Source organism: Neofelis nebulosa, chromosome 12, assembly GCF_028018385.1.
Source record: "Neofelis nebulosa isolate mNeoNeb1 chromosome 12, mNeoNeb1.pri, whole genome shotgun sequence".
In the NCBI taxonomy this organism is placed as follows: domain Eukaryota; kingdom Metazoa; phylum Chordata; class Mammalia; order Carnivora; family Felidae; genus Neofelis; species Neofelis nebulosa.
In genome coordinates, this window is record NC_080793.1 from 84,968,538 (window position 1) to 84,982,292 (window position 13,755).

At 45.2% G+C, this 13,755-nt stretch overlaps 1 protein-coding gene across 2 annotated transcripts in view; it reads left to right on the forward strand.

Annotated features, from left to right (window-relative positions):
* The window catches only part of KANK1 (KN motif and ankyrin repeat domains 1), a 210,605-nt gene that overhangs the window by 112,998 nt on the left and 83,852 nt on the right, over positions 1–13,755 (forward strand). The window lies entirely within an intron of this gene.

The following is a 13,755-nucleotide window of genomic DNA, read 5'->3' on the forward strand; positions in this document are numbered from 1 at the left end:
TCAAAAATAAAATGTAAAAAAAAAATTTTTTTTAAACATGAATGAATGAATAAATAAATAAATAAGATGACTGGTCTTCCCGGGTGCTTGGCTGGTTTGCTCAGTGGAGCACACAACTCTTGGTCTCAGGGTCATCTGTTCAAGCCCCATGTTGGGTGTGGAGATTACTTAAATAAGATCAATAAAAAATGGTCAGTCTTCTGAATGTTGTCTTGAGCATAATGCTCTGTATGTGAAGACTGAGAATTTGGCCCTTTTTCTAGAGTGCTCCTACTTTCCTAAAGCACAGGCCCTTGGAACACTCAGGACCACTCACGGTGGGAATCGAAACCCATGCCTTTGATCTTGGGTTTCTCGCTCTCAACTTACCTTTTTTTCCTGCCCAATACTAGCTGTGCAAGGACCTCCTTTCTCTGTTGGTCCCTGTTAATAAGCTTGACAGGCTGATGCCCACATGTTCTAAGGCACCTAGTCATTGGTCTCATCTCCTAAAGGGCCTTTTTTTTTTTTTTAAGAGAGAAGGCCAGGGAGGGGCAGAAAGAGAGACGGAGAGAGAGAATCCCAGGCAGGCTCTGGGCTGAGTGCTGTCACAATCATGAGATCATGACCTGAGCCCAAATCAAGAATCAGGCGCTCAACAGACTAAGCCACCCAGGCGCCCCTCCTCCCCTCCCCCCGCCAAAAGGGCTTTTTGATGATGCTGAGGGTGTTTTTTGCCAGTGGTGAGCAACCCTGCCGTTCTGAAAGCTCCCTGTCGTCTCTCCTGATTGACCCCCTTGTAAAGCTGGCTCCTGGAACCTGCCTTCAGTCACCGCTGTCCTCCCGGCTAGTGTTTTGGTTTCGGTGTGAGTTTCAGGGAGGCCAGAGGTGAGTGTGTGGGATCTGTGTCCTTGTTTCGGCCCAAAGACCTCATATCCCAGGCAGGCGGGTTTTATTTTTTCCCTCTCTTTTCTGCTTGCAGCCACCACAGCAACGGACCCTCAGGAACTGGGGCTGAATAGGGCTGGGGCCAGAGGTTAACAGTACTTAGTTATTCACTTCATAAGGATTTGTTAAGGCCCTGCTTTATGCACAGCCCTCTGCTAAGTGAAAGTTTCCAAGAAAATATTTTTTATTTTTTTAGAAAATGTGGGTTGTGACTGGAGGAGCGCCTCAGAATGCTCATCCGAGGAGGAGAAAACATAAACTTTTACGGGCACAGTGCTTTTATAGTGTACAAAACACTTCTAAAATACAATCCTTGTTTCATGTCCTCACTCATCCTAGAGAAGGTATTTTCTGCCTTTTCCTGACCGTGAATTGAAACTGGGAGAGCTTCTTTCCTGGCTCCTGAGGCCAGAGCAGCCAGCGGATGGGGGCTTAGCCCCAGACCCCAGCCTGCTCGTGAGGACCTGCTCCTAGCCGCCCACCTGGCCGTGCTGCCTCCCGTGTGCTGCCTTTCCCTGCCCTTGGTCACCTGTTCAACCTTGGTCTTGCTTTTTGGACTTCGGTTTCAGTCTTCCCTCTTCGTGGTTGTGGTGTTCTCAGCTGCCGATTCTGAATAGCTCCTGGGATGATCCTCATCGTGGGGGGAGGTTCTGGTAGTTTTGTTCCCAGGTGCACGTGTTCTTAGGCGTTCATGCATCTGAAATGAGGTGCACCTTCCGGTCACCCTTGACGTCGTCTTCCTGAGAGTCTGTGTCTACAGGTCACTGGGGGCGCGACCAAACTCAGGCCAAGGTTTGCAATCCCTGCCTGAGGATGTTTGGACCACGCTGGTAATGGGAATTCAGAAGGCAAACGTTCGGAGCACTTGGTTGCAGTTCACATCCTCAGGGGAGAGTCCCCCTTCCTCCACGCTCGGTTCCAAGGTCTCTCTGCAGTTCCCTTTCAGCATGGTGGGCTTACTTCTCTGTGGCTTTTTGGTACCCTCGCTTCACGTGGGGCTCTCCTCCTAAACTCTCCACTTTGGGTGCCTTTCTTTTCTCGGTGGTCCATAGAATAATGCCCACCTTGTGATGGTGACATCGCACATTTGATGGAATGTGGTGTTAGGCGGTGAGAGTCACTCTGGGTGGCTGTTGGTGCTGCCTTGCTTAGCATTGCTTAGCTTCGGGAGAAGTGGGTGCTCCCAGCTCCCCGGCCTGGCACAGGCTGAGGCTTGCTTATTTGCCACGGTAAAGCTGGAATGTATCACCACCATTCACCGAGCCTCCCCCCAGCCTTCCTGGCGGCCGTCTAACTTAGGTTCTTGCTTGTTGCCCACATAGGACAGAAATACAGTGTTAACCAATATTTCTACGTGCAATAGAGAAACAAGCTGTAAAAATAGCCGTTTGCCATCTGCTCGGATGCGTTGCTAGGAAAAGTGATGACATTTTCTGATTCAGTAACTTAACTGCTCTCCTGCCTCCCCTAGGGCGGGTAGGAGCCAAACAAATTATAAATATCCAAACATGTGTTTGGAAAGAAAATGCATTGGTCTCTGGAGCAAACATGAGTAACAAATAGCTGATTCTCCCTTCTCCTGGTGAAGGTGCCGAATAGCTACCCCATTCTCTCTCGGCGACAGGTTCATAGCTGCGGTCTCCTATACAATGCTGTACCATCTAGAGAGAGAGGCGGGTGACAAAGTAAAGAGGGCACTTGGACTCAAGGCTTGTGTTTGGAGAAGGGAGAGTGTTGTAGCCAGCAGACAACTTGGCCAGTGCCCTCTCTCTATAAGTCAAGCCCTGCACTAGGCTCTTGGTGTATATTATTATTAGCTCATCTGTCAGTGGACTAGGAGTGCTCATTTTAAGAACAAAGGGAATAAACAAAGGGAACGAAAAGGTAGTAATCAGGAGCATCAACACATTTCAGGTGAAGGTGAGAAACGGGAAGTGAGAGAGGCTGCAGAGAGCTTGTCCTAAATCTGGTGGTTGAAGGGTTTCTGCCCGAAAGGCAAAGTCAAGGCAAAGTCAAGGCGTGACTGGTTGATGGGAGCTTTGTAAGCAGTTCTGAGAGCGATATGGACCCTTTGTTGTTGCTTCTGATCCCATGTTTTGAATCCCACCCACCCACACGTAGATTTTTATGCTTCTGTCCTTGAGATAAAGGGCATGAAATGAGAATTTGAGCTGGAAACAGATTAATTATGCAGTGCATGCCCAGCAAACAGAATTATCTGTGGAAAGTTACGTGGTCCACACACAAGTGAAATGCTGTATGGTCTCATTAACATCCCAGGATCACTGGGGCTTCCCCTGGGTAACCCTAACCGGGGTTCTGCTTCATGGATTTACCCTCCAAGATCCAAGACCACTTCCTTCTCTCAGGGGTCCATCAACTATACCCTTGGGCCCCACTGCCCCATACCACCAGGCTCCAGCCCAGACTTCGCTCCTGCCTCCATCACTTCTGTAGATGACATCATTGCTCTATACTTCCACGATGGAACAGCTCCGAAGGAGTGTCCTTGCTCCTTTCCTAGGCAGGCCTTTTTCTTGAGCTCAGCCAGAGCAGTAGTTCCTAAGAATGAACCCAGTCCTGTGGCTTCTGAGCTCACGTGACATTCACTGACTCCCGTTACTTTCAAAACAAAATCTAAACTCCTTGGCTTGACACATCAAGCCTTTCGTCATCCAGCCTGGGGGTTTTTGGTTTCCCACAACTCTGTCATAAACACCCCGTCCTGTGGGCTCTCCTTGCCTCTACGTCTGCTGCGTGCCTGCCTTCTTAGAAGACTATACTTCCTCCCCTTGAGGGTCAACTCACTGATCTGGAGGACTTCCCCCAAGGGTGATGCCCTCTGATAACCCATTCCCACATCTCAGTTTGGATTATCAACTACGCCCCTGTGTTCCTGTAGCCCTTAGCTCACACCTTTCGGGTAAGTACTTATCATGAGGTTAAATTGAAATATGTCATAATAACTTCCCTTCTCTTACTCCATGCTCGATGAGGACCAAGGCTGTACCACTAATCCCCGTCTCCCTGAGACGAACACTGTGTCTGGCCCTTAATAGTCTCTGGAAGATGGGAATGAAAAGGTGGTGACATTTGATGGTCTACTTAAGGATGACCAAGACTTGACCAAGCAATACAAGGTAGCAGTGAGGTTCTAAGTCTGATTTCATATTTTCCTTTGACTTCAGATATTAGCAGACAGCTTTTCTAGATTTTCATGACCAAAAATATTCCTGAAATTCCACGCTCCCTGATTGTGATCTCTGGGATGACGCATATCCATTGCGTGTCCCTATTTGTCAAGATAATTGCACTTTTATCTTGGGTGTCTAAGAGAAGTTAAGGGAATCAATGGTTTGGTAATTATGTTGTTCCTCTTAAAAGTTGAATGGGAAATATTTTAAAAGCCGGTTAGAGAAGATAATTATTGGGAACATTGAGAAGATAATTGCTTATTACGTGTATTGTAACTGATATAGATGGAGGTTTCAGGCAAAATCAAGCAGCTGGAATTTTTTTTTTTTTTTTTTTTTTTTTTACAGCTTCTATACCATTTTCTGCCCAACCTTGAATTTGTATACACGTTTAGCGTCCCGTAAGAAAACGAGGGAATGAGATATTTTATGAACTGTTAATAAGTAACCCAGCTCTTTTTCATGCCGTTCACTACCAACAGTGACCCTCTTTTTTTTTTTTTTTTAATTTTTTTTTTTTAACATTTATTTTTGAGACAGAGAGAGAGACAGAGCATGAATGGGGGAAGGGCAGAGAGAGAGGGAGACACAGAATCAGAAGCAGGCTCCAGGCTCTGAGCCATCAGCCCAGAGCCTGACGCAGGGCTCAAACTGACGGACCGCGAGATCATGGCCTGAGCTGAAGTCGGACGCTCAGCCGACTGAGCCACCCAGGCGCCCCCCAACAGTGACCCTCTTACGAGACTCCAAATTAGTAAAATCTCTCTGCCCACGGCACAAGATCCAGGGTACTGAACCTAGCCTATGAGCCCTCAAGAGTTCATCCTAACTCCTCTTTCCAGTCTAGTACTATTTGAGTAAGTTTTAGGTACAACTAAAAACCCAAGAAAACTCCAAGTCAATAGTGCCTTGTGTGATAAGGAAGATTAGTCTTTTTCATGACCTAAGTCTACAGAGCAGCTCTTGAGGTTGGTTGATTCAAAGGCTCTGGTGATTGGTGCCCCTCTGCCGCACTGTCTGCCATTGGTTGATGCATCCCCTGGTGGTGGCAAAATGGCTGCAGAAGCATGAAGCCTCACATCCAGATAGGGCATTGTGGGTGTGTTTAAGGAGTGGAGGAATCTTTGCCCAGAAGTGCCCTGGAGAACGTCTCTGCATCTCACTGACCAGAGTGGAGCCACATGTCCATTCCTAAACCAATCACTGGCAAGGACAAGGAGGTTACTATGGTAACCATCCTGGGCAGAACAGGGGTGGAAAGTCCACCATGAGGACTCAGGGGCTTTCCTCCTTCCTATTGTATATCCCTCCTCCCCAAACCCACCAAAACCACCCCCTGCCCTTTTGGCCTCCCCTTGGTGGCTTTACAAAGTTGTGCCTGCCTACCGCCGCACCTCCAGATTCTAGGCACCCCCCCAGGTCCTCACCTAAGCTCCCTCTGCTCCGTGAAACGTTCTTTGCCCTCCCTCTCTTCTGCTCATTTGGCACCTGTGTGAAGGTCACATCTCCAGCTGGATTGTGAGATCCTGGGGGCATGTCTGTGGTTGTCTCTATTCCCTAGTGTACTTTTCAGAGAACCACAAACCCTGACTTTATTTGTGCAAACCCTTTCCCCAAAATGTTACTAATTCTAACATAACCCACAGAAGGAAGTGTTCTTAACATCTTAGCCTCTTTGAGACTGGAGCCGGTCCTTAAAATAGAACAGTCATCCCTTTCCATTATTAGATAAGTAAGAATTCCATATTAGTAGAACAGGAAGACGTGAAAGTAACATTCACAATATGTTCATATTCTTCCTCCACTCATTTTGATTTTTGTCTCTTTTGTAAGGGACAGTTGTAACTCAGTTCTGCGATGGTGTAACAGGCTTCAAATTTTTAAAATTTTACTGTTTTTCTGATGTTCTCAGACAGTGCTTCTTAGTCTTCAGTATACATCATCATTATTGGAGGAGGTTTTTAAAAATAACGCATATCTAAGGGCACTTGGGTGGCTCAGTCAGTGAAGGGTCTGACTTTGGCTCAGGTCATGATCTCACGGTTTGTGGGTTCAAGCCCCGCGTCAGGCTCTGTGCTGACAGCTCGGAGCCTGGAGTCTGCTTCAGATTCTGTGTCTCCCTCTCTCTCCACCCCTTCCCCACTCATGCTCTGTCTCTGTCTCCCTCTCTCTCTCTCAAAAATAAACATTAAAAAATTTTTTAAATATGCACATCTGAACATCATCCTCAAAGATTCATTGCCAGTTCCGGGATAGGGCTGATGTAGCTTCATAAAATGGGATCTAAGAGTTTCCCAAGAGGTTGTACTGGGCAGCTGGGCTGAGAACTCTACAGTTACATGTCCATTGGCAAAACCCTTCCTGGTGAGAATTATCAGAATAATTTCAAACTTTTCAGAGTTCTTGCCCAGATTGCTGCCACATTTTATTGTTTCTTTTCACCAGCATGTCTGATCACACAACGCATATGTGCTTACTTTTTTGGTGTGCTTCGTGTCTGATTATCGAGTATTTATGTTTATTTAATCCAGTTGTGTGCCTTTTTTTTTTTTTTTTTTTGACAACTTCTGTATTCCCCTCCTCCAGCAACTCTTGAGTCTCTCTCTCATCGGGAAGAAGGCTTGTCCTGGCTAATCGCAATAACTGTTCCTCCCAGCCCCATTCTTTCTCAAATCTGCTCTTCGTGGGACTTCTGCTTTGTTCGGAAGCTAGCAAAGATTCTTATTCCCTCTCTACAATAACGATGTGAAAGCTTTCGTTTGAGAATTTGTTGAATGTCCATTTGTCTCTCACCTTTCTTCGCCACCTGTAGTATGTTCTTTGTTGAGAAATCAAAGGGTAAAACGATACTTTTTTTTTTTTTTTTTGAGAGAGAGAGAGAGCGAGAAAGAGAGCATGACTGGGGGGAAGAGAAGGAAAGGGAGAGGAAGAGACAATCTTAAGCAGGTTCCACGGCCAGCATGAAGCCCAATGCAGGGCTCAGTCCCATGACCCTGAGATCCTGACCTGAGCTGAAATCCAAAGTCAGATGCTCAACTGACTGAGTCACCCAGGTGCCCCAGAACTGTAGGTCTTTAACCCACTTTGTATGGTTCAACATGCATTTGATTGTGTCTAACAGTGACTGATACCTGATATCGTAAGTAGTGTTTCCTATGGCAGTGGTTCTTAAGTGTCAGAGTGCATCCGACTCACTAGGAGTCCTTATTGACACACAGATTGGTGGGCCCTACCCCCAGGCTTGTGGATCAGTAAGTCTGGGGTGAGGCTTGAAAATTGGCATTTGTATCAGATTCCCCAGTGGTGGTTCTTTTACTTATCTGGGGACCCTACTTTGAGAATCACTGTCCTGTGGGACCAAGAAATAAGCCAGGAATAAGTGGGTAGGTCTTCCTTGACTTGAAATGGGGTTACATTCTGATAAACCCATTGTAAGTTGAAGATACCGTAATTCAAAAACGCATGTAGTACATTTAATCTACCAAACATCACCGCTTAGCCCAGCCCACTTAGATGTACTCAGAAAACTTACATTGGCCTACAGTTGGGCAAAATCATCTCACCCAAAGCCATTTTGTAATGAAGTGTGGAGTATCTCCTGTAATTTATTGAATAATGTGCAGAATGGTTGGAGGGTACAGACGGGTGTCAGTATATCAGCTGTTTCCCCCCACGATCACGTGGCTGCCTGGGTGGGTGGCTTTTGCTGCTGCTGCCCAGAGTCAAAAGACAATATTGTGGGGCACCTGGGTGGCTCAGTCGGTTAAGTGTCCGAGTTCAGCTCAGGTCACGATCCCACGGTCCGTGGGTTCGAGCCCCGCGTTGGGCTCTGGGCTGATGGCTCAGAGCCTGGAGCCTGTTTCAGATTCTGTGTCTCCCTCTCTCTCTGACCCTCCCCCATTCATGCTATGTCTCTGTCTCAAAAATTAATAAACATTAAAAAAAAAAAACCCACAATATTGTACCACACGTGGCTAGCCTAGAAAAAGATGAAAACTAAAAGTTCGAAGTGTGGCTTCTCCTGAATGCGTATCATCTTTGTAGCAGTGTAAAGTAGAAAAATCACAAGCCAAACCATCATAAGTTGAGGACCGTCTGTTTTCACGTGGGATTCGGTGATACCAACAAAGACCCAGGTTCTTATTGTCATTCCACTCTGCTTTCTACCACGTGCTCCTGGTCCTCAGGCTTGCTCTGCATGGTGGCAAAACGGCTGCAGAAGTGCCGAGCATCACATCCAGATCATACCCAGATACACACTATTCTGTAGCCTAGCTGATGTATGTATCGGTGGTAACTGTTGGGGAAACTGAAATGGAAGATCCAGGGGTTCTTATCAACTATTGTGATTAAGGTACGAGCACAGCAGTCACTGAGGGCCGAGTTAATTTATTTTTTTAATTTTTTTAAAAAATTTTTAATGGGTGTTTATTTTTGAGACAGAGAGAGACAGAGCATGAATGAGGGAGGGTCAGAGAGAGAGGGAGACACAGAACCCGAAGCAGGCTCCAGGCTCCGAGCTGTGAACACAGAGCCCAATGTGGGGCTCGAACTCACAGACCGTGAGATCATGACCTGAGCCGAAGTCGGATGCTCAACCGACTGAGCCACCAGGCATCCCAAGGGCCACGTTAATTTAGCTCTGTGCTCTCCATCATCAGTGGCAGATGAAGACATTGGTCGTTCAAGAAGTATACCCTTGTGGTTCTTTCTCCCCCCGCACTGTAATTATTTGAGGCTTTTCTTAAACATCTCAGTACTTTCAAGGTATATCGTAGAATTTTCCGGTTCCAGTGATTCTTTGGGAAGACCAGTATCACGAAGAAAGACACCAGGCTTCTGTCACTGCCTGGAACCCTGGCTTGTCCAAAATGACAGCAGGAAACTGCAGACGAAGCTGCCCTCTGTGCCAGAGGCTAGTTGCAAACAGGACTTGACCAAATGGGAACCTTACTCAGAAACCCCCTGCTCCTGCTGGCTTCCTTACCTGTGGTGCCGGTAGAGCCTCCACGGCTCAAATCTTGTACCCTAGAAGCCATTTCTGTTTTCTCCTCTCCTGCACCTTTCCTGAGGTTGTCCTCCCTCGGCCACAGTCTGGCACTTCACGAAGGTAGCTGTGATGGGGCCCCTCTGCTGTGTCGGGGCTGTGCTGGTTTTACTTAGGATTTGCGGGTAAACAGAGCCTCACATAAATATTTCCTAACCGTTGGGGCTCAGATTACCTTGTTGCCACCAGCTCCGCGAAGCGTCCCCAGGGTGTCTTGTCAGCTAGAGGCAGAATACTTGGCAAGCATAGTGGGGGGCCGTCTATGCTACTGGGCAGACTGACAGTTGTCTGTCCTTTCAAACTTGATTGACTTTGTTGTCCTCTGTAAACTTGACGAACTTGACATCTGTCATTGAGGGAGCCCTTGGTTTCTTGTAATTCTCCTCTGTAGGTTTCTCTGCTCGCCAAGCCGACGAAAGTCGTGAAGTTTCCTTTTCTTATTTCTCCACTGCCATTCACCTTGTGCCACTGGCAGGAACAGGTATAAAAAGGGGCATAACCTGAGCCGAAGTCGGACGCGTAACCGGCTGAGCCACCCAGGTGCGCCTATTTTTGTGTGTTTTAAAACATTCATCTAAACAAAGTTAATGATTTAGAAGCTTCATAAAAGTGCATGGTATGTTAAAAAAAAACAACAACCGTATCTCGATAGAAGTTCTGCCTTCCTTACGGAGCCTCATAAAAACCTTCTTAAGATGCACTTTTCCCCCACAGACGTGATGTTAAACACTTGGCTTCACCAGCCTGCACCAGCTCTCTTCTAGCTGTCATTTTACTTTAAGATTACATTCTCTCCATTTTAGTTGAATATATACCTCCCTTTTCATTTTATCTCATTCATATCTTTGGCCGTATCCAGTTTCTCAAGAACCCACCTTCTTTCCATTTGGAGATTTGATCTTGGATGATTTTACCACACAGTGCCACACCCTTCTGCTTTTCTTGAGAGAGGGAGAGAGAGAGAGAGAGAGTGTGTGTGTGTGTGTGTGTGTGTGTGTGTGTCTTTTCTGGATAGAGAGTGTGTGTGTCTGTTTCAGGCTGTAGTAAGGTCTCTAGATCTCACTGCACACAACTCCGCTTTAGAATTCATTCTACATCCGAGTTAAGGACCCAAAGACTCTTCTCCCCAATCCTGTGCTTTGTGAAATGCATGACTCTCAGCCACTCACCTTCATCCTAACTACTCAGGCAGGTGCAGTCTGCTTGAATGGAAGTTCCTTTTTGGGATACGCACCAGCATTTAAAAATGTCTGCCTGGGCTATAATGATATTCTGTAGAAAGGTGTGCTCAATTTTGATGTCATTTTTTAAATAGATGTTGTCGAGAGCCGTATTGATTGCCTAAACCAATTTCCCATTTACAACCAGTGATGCTTCAAGCCTGCAAATGTAGCTCTGCGTGGGGAAAAGCCCTGCCAGAGTGAGGACTTCAGCTGTAAGAAACCAGGTTCCCCACGGAAGTGATAATTAATGCAATTAGACATGCACAGTATGTTAGAGGTAGTCTGGGCATGTATGTGTCTACTCTGTCTTTATCAGATGAACAAATGAAAGTCTTTTACTTAAGTAAATTATTTCCTGTGTTAGAATCCACCTTGTCACATGTTTGCTTTGGTTTTTGGAAGTAAAGGAGGACATCCATCCTGGTAATCCTTTTTCCTTGGTACCCTATGTATCCTTACCAAGCGATGGGTTTAGTCCATGAAATGACTAATGAGATCACCACCACCATCATAAGCGTAAATGGAGCAGTGTTCATGGTATTCAAGCATTGGGATTACAAAGATTTTTGACGCCCATGGCGCCACACTGAAAGAACTTGGAACAGAGGCGTCCTCGGGCCCCTCCGTTTGTGTTTCACAAAGGTAGGGGGAGAGAGTGGCCTTTCTCTTGGAGGTAACATGTAAAGACCCATTTGCTTCTCTTCTCTACCCTTAAACAACAGACATTATTTTTCCAGCAACTTCTCTGAATTAATTTACATTTGGGCAAACAAAAACTGAGGAGAGTGGTGTTGAGGGGCAGGTCTGGTTTTGAACATGTGTTTGATTTTGCTAATCCCAGCGATGCACAGACTTGCTTTTGTCCATTTCATACCCCAAATTCTGGGATCATGGCGATACTCACCCACCAGAACTGAGCAGTGGTTTGCATTTCCATGAAGGGCCAACTGATAGAGTTCACCTTCTTTGCGGGGGAGAAAAATTCAAGCTAGACAAGAACTTTTATGGCAGGTAATTATTATTTGAAATTTATTTGAATTTCTGAAGACAAATTTGTTTCTTTGTACGTCCTTCAAAGTAAATAGGTACTCGTTACCTTTCTTTCTTTTTTCTCTTTCATCTGGTAAGTTTCTGTAGACGGAAGAAAGTTAGTGCTTCCTTGTGGTATTTTGAAAGTTTTATTTTTGTGCCTCCGATTGGCAGACTTTCCTGTCCGTAAGCCAGTGTCGAAATGATGGTGCGGGTAAGTGTTCCGGTGTTGTAGAAGATTTTTTTGATGCAGTTTATGCCCGAGTAAATTTATCTTCTTTGTCCTACTTTACAGTCCCATATTTAATATGTTAAGAACCTCTTTATAAACAAAACAGAAAAAGAGGAGAGGAGAGCCTTTCTAGAAACAAAGAGTGAAGGGAAGGTCATTTTTAAGTGTCTGCTTAGATCTCAATTTGGGAAGATCTCATACTTCGGAACCAAAGTTTGGAACCGTGAATTCATTGAGGGTGAGGGTGACAGTCTTGCATGTTTTGTTTCCATCTTCCTTTGAAATCTCATGCACGCGCGCGTGCGTGTGTGTGTGTGTGTGTACATGTATCTGCACTTTCTGGTGATAAGGTCTGTAATTTTCATAAGCTTTTCAAAGCCACTGCTTTAAAATACCTTTTTGACGATAAGTTTTTAACGTATTTGTTTTGAGATCTGCTCTTCGCTGTTAAAAAAACGACTTCCGATATTAGTTAACTCTTTAAATGCTTCCTTTGCAGAATAAAATCCTTTTTTGCAAGATATTCATCTTTTGTTTGGTTTAATTTACTGTCCACTTAAAATTTTAATCTACATTCTAGGGGGCTTCTCCCATGAGTATGTTTTTTTAAAGCAAGGGATTTTAATAGAAATGGATGAGACTTGGATTTGATGTGTTTTGCATGTGGGAAAATGGGTATTTAAGGGCAGTCTGTGATGCATGCTCTGTAGACCATGGAATGTTCTTTACCACAATTGTATTGTGCCTGTCCATGCAGTGTCTGTGGTAAAACCAGGCTTTCTTTACCTTGATGATGTACTAGAGAGGATCCTGGCCTCGTGGGTCTGGAGACTAGGTTGTATTGTCTTCTGGGAAAGCAGTTCAAGGAAGCACAGATTTTATTTTAAAATCTACGTGGTCACTGTGGTTTCACTCAAGGTGATAGGTACCTGTGAGTTTTGTGTGTGTGCTGCTGTTTGGAGAACAAGCATCAGTTACCCATTAACCTGGGTAAAAAGGAATTGAGTTCTCCTCTGGTATTTTTAGGAGCTTAAGAATTAGGTCTTAAGTTAATCAGAGAAATAAAAGAGGTCACATTTTTAAGAAACGGAATGTCTAATGTTTAAAAACTCATACGTGCACCTTGGTCTTGGCAACAAAAAGAAAAGGTAAAGGGTTAAGAAGGTTTTGTGTTGTTGTTTTTAAAGAGAGCATTTCATGATTTGACCACGGATTACATTTTTGGCCTCAATGATCTGATTTGGCTACAGAATTACGATAGGGATTTCAACAGCCAGTTACTGAACCCTTACCAGGTGCTGAGCCCCAGCCAGACTACCACTGCAGGAGTGAAGAAGACTGAAGCATGGTGGTAGATCCCCTGGGGCTAACAATTCAGGGCACGACAGTAGCCTAATAATGCCATCGCTTCATGCTTTGTTTTACTTTCATGTTTTTCTCCATTCGCTTAGGACGGCTATTTTACCAGTCATACATCCCTTGGGAAAATAGGGATGTCACTGGGCACCCCAGGAAATTGTTTTTTAAGTTTATGTATTTATTTTGAGAGAGAGAGAAATATGAGCAGGGGCGGGGCAGGGAGAGAGGGAGAGAGAGGATCCCAAGCGGGCTCTGTGCCATCAGCTCAGAGCAGGACGCCGGGCTCGATCCCAGGAACTGAGATCGTGACCTGAGCCGAAATCAAGAGTCGGACGCCTAACGGACGGAGCCACCCAGGCGCCTCAGGAAATACTTTTTAATGCTTAAAAGTAAATTGTAGTAAAATACGGGTTCTGTTTCTCCAGAGGAGAAGTTGTTCTGGGTAGCTGAGCTTTTCCAAATGGCTCAGAATTTGTCCCTGTGATGGTGTCTTCTCTCACTCGGACCGTTATGGTTTGAAAACTTTCTGAAATTGATGACCTGTTTAGACACATTCTTTAGTAATCTGTTGAGCATGATCTAAGCTTCTGTTAGTAAGTTAGGTCTGTTGCCATAAGTCATAATTAGTATGTTGTGCTGTAATAATAGCAATGTCACTGGGGACCATACAGCTTACAGGGCTTTGTGCCAGAATTTCTGCTTTTTCTTTTTTTTTTCTCTTCATATTTTTTAACGTTCATTTAT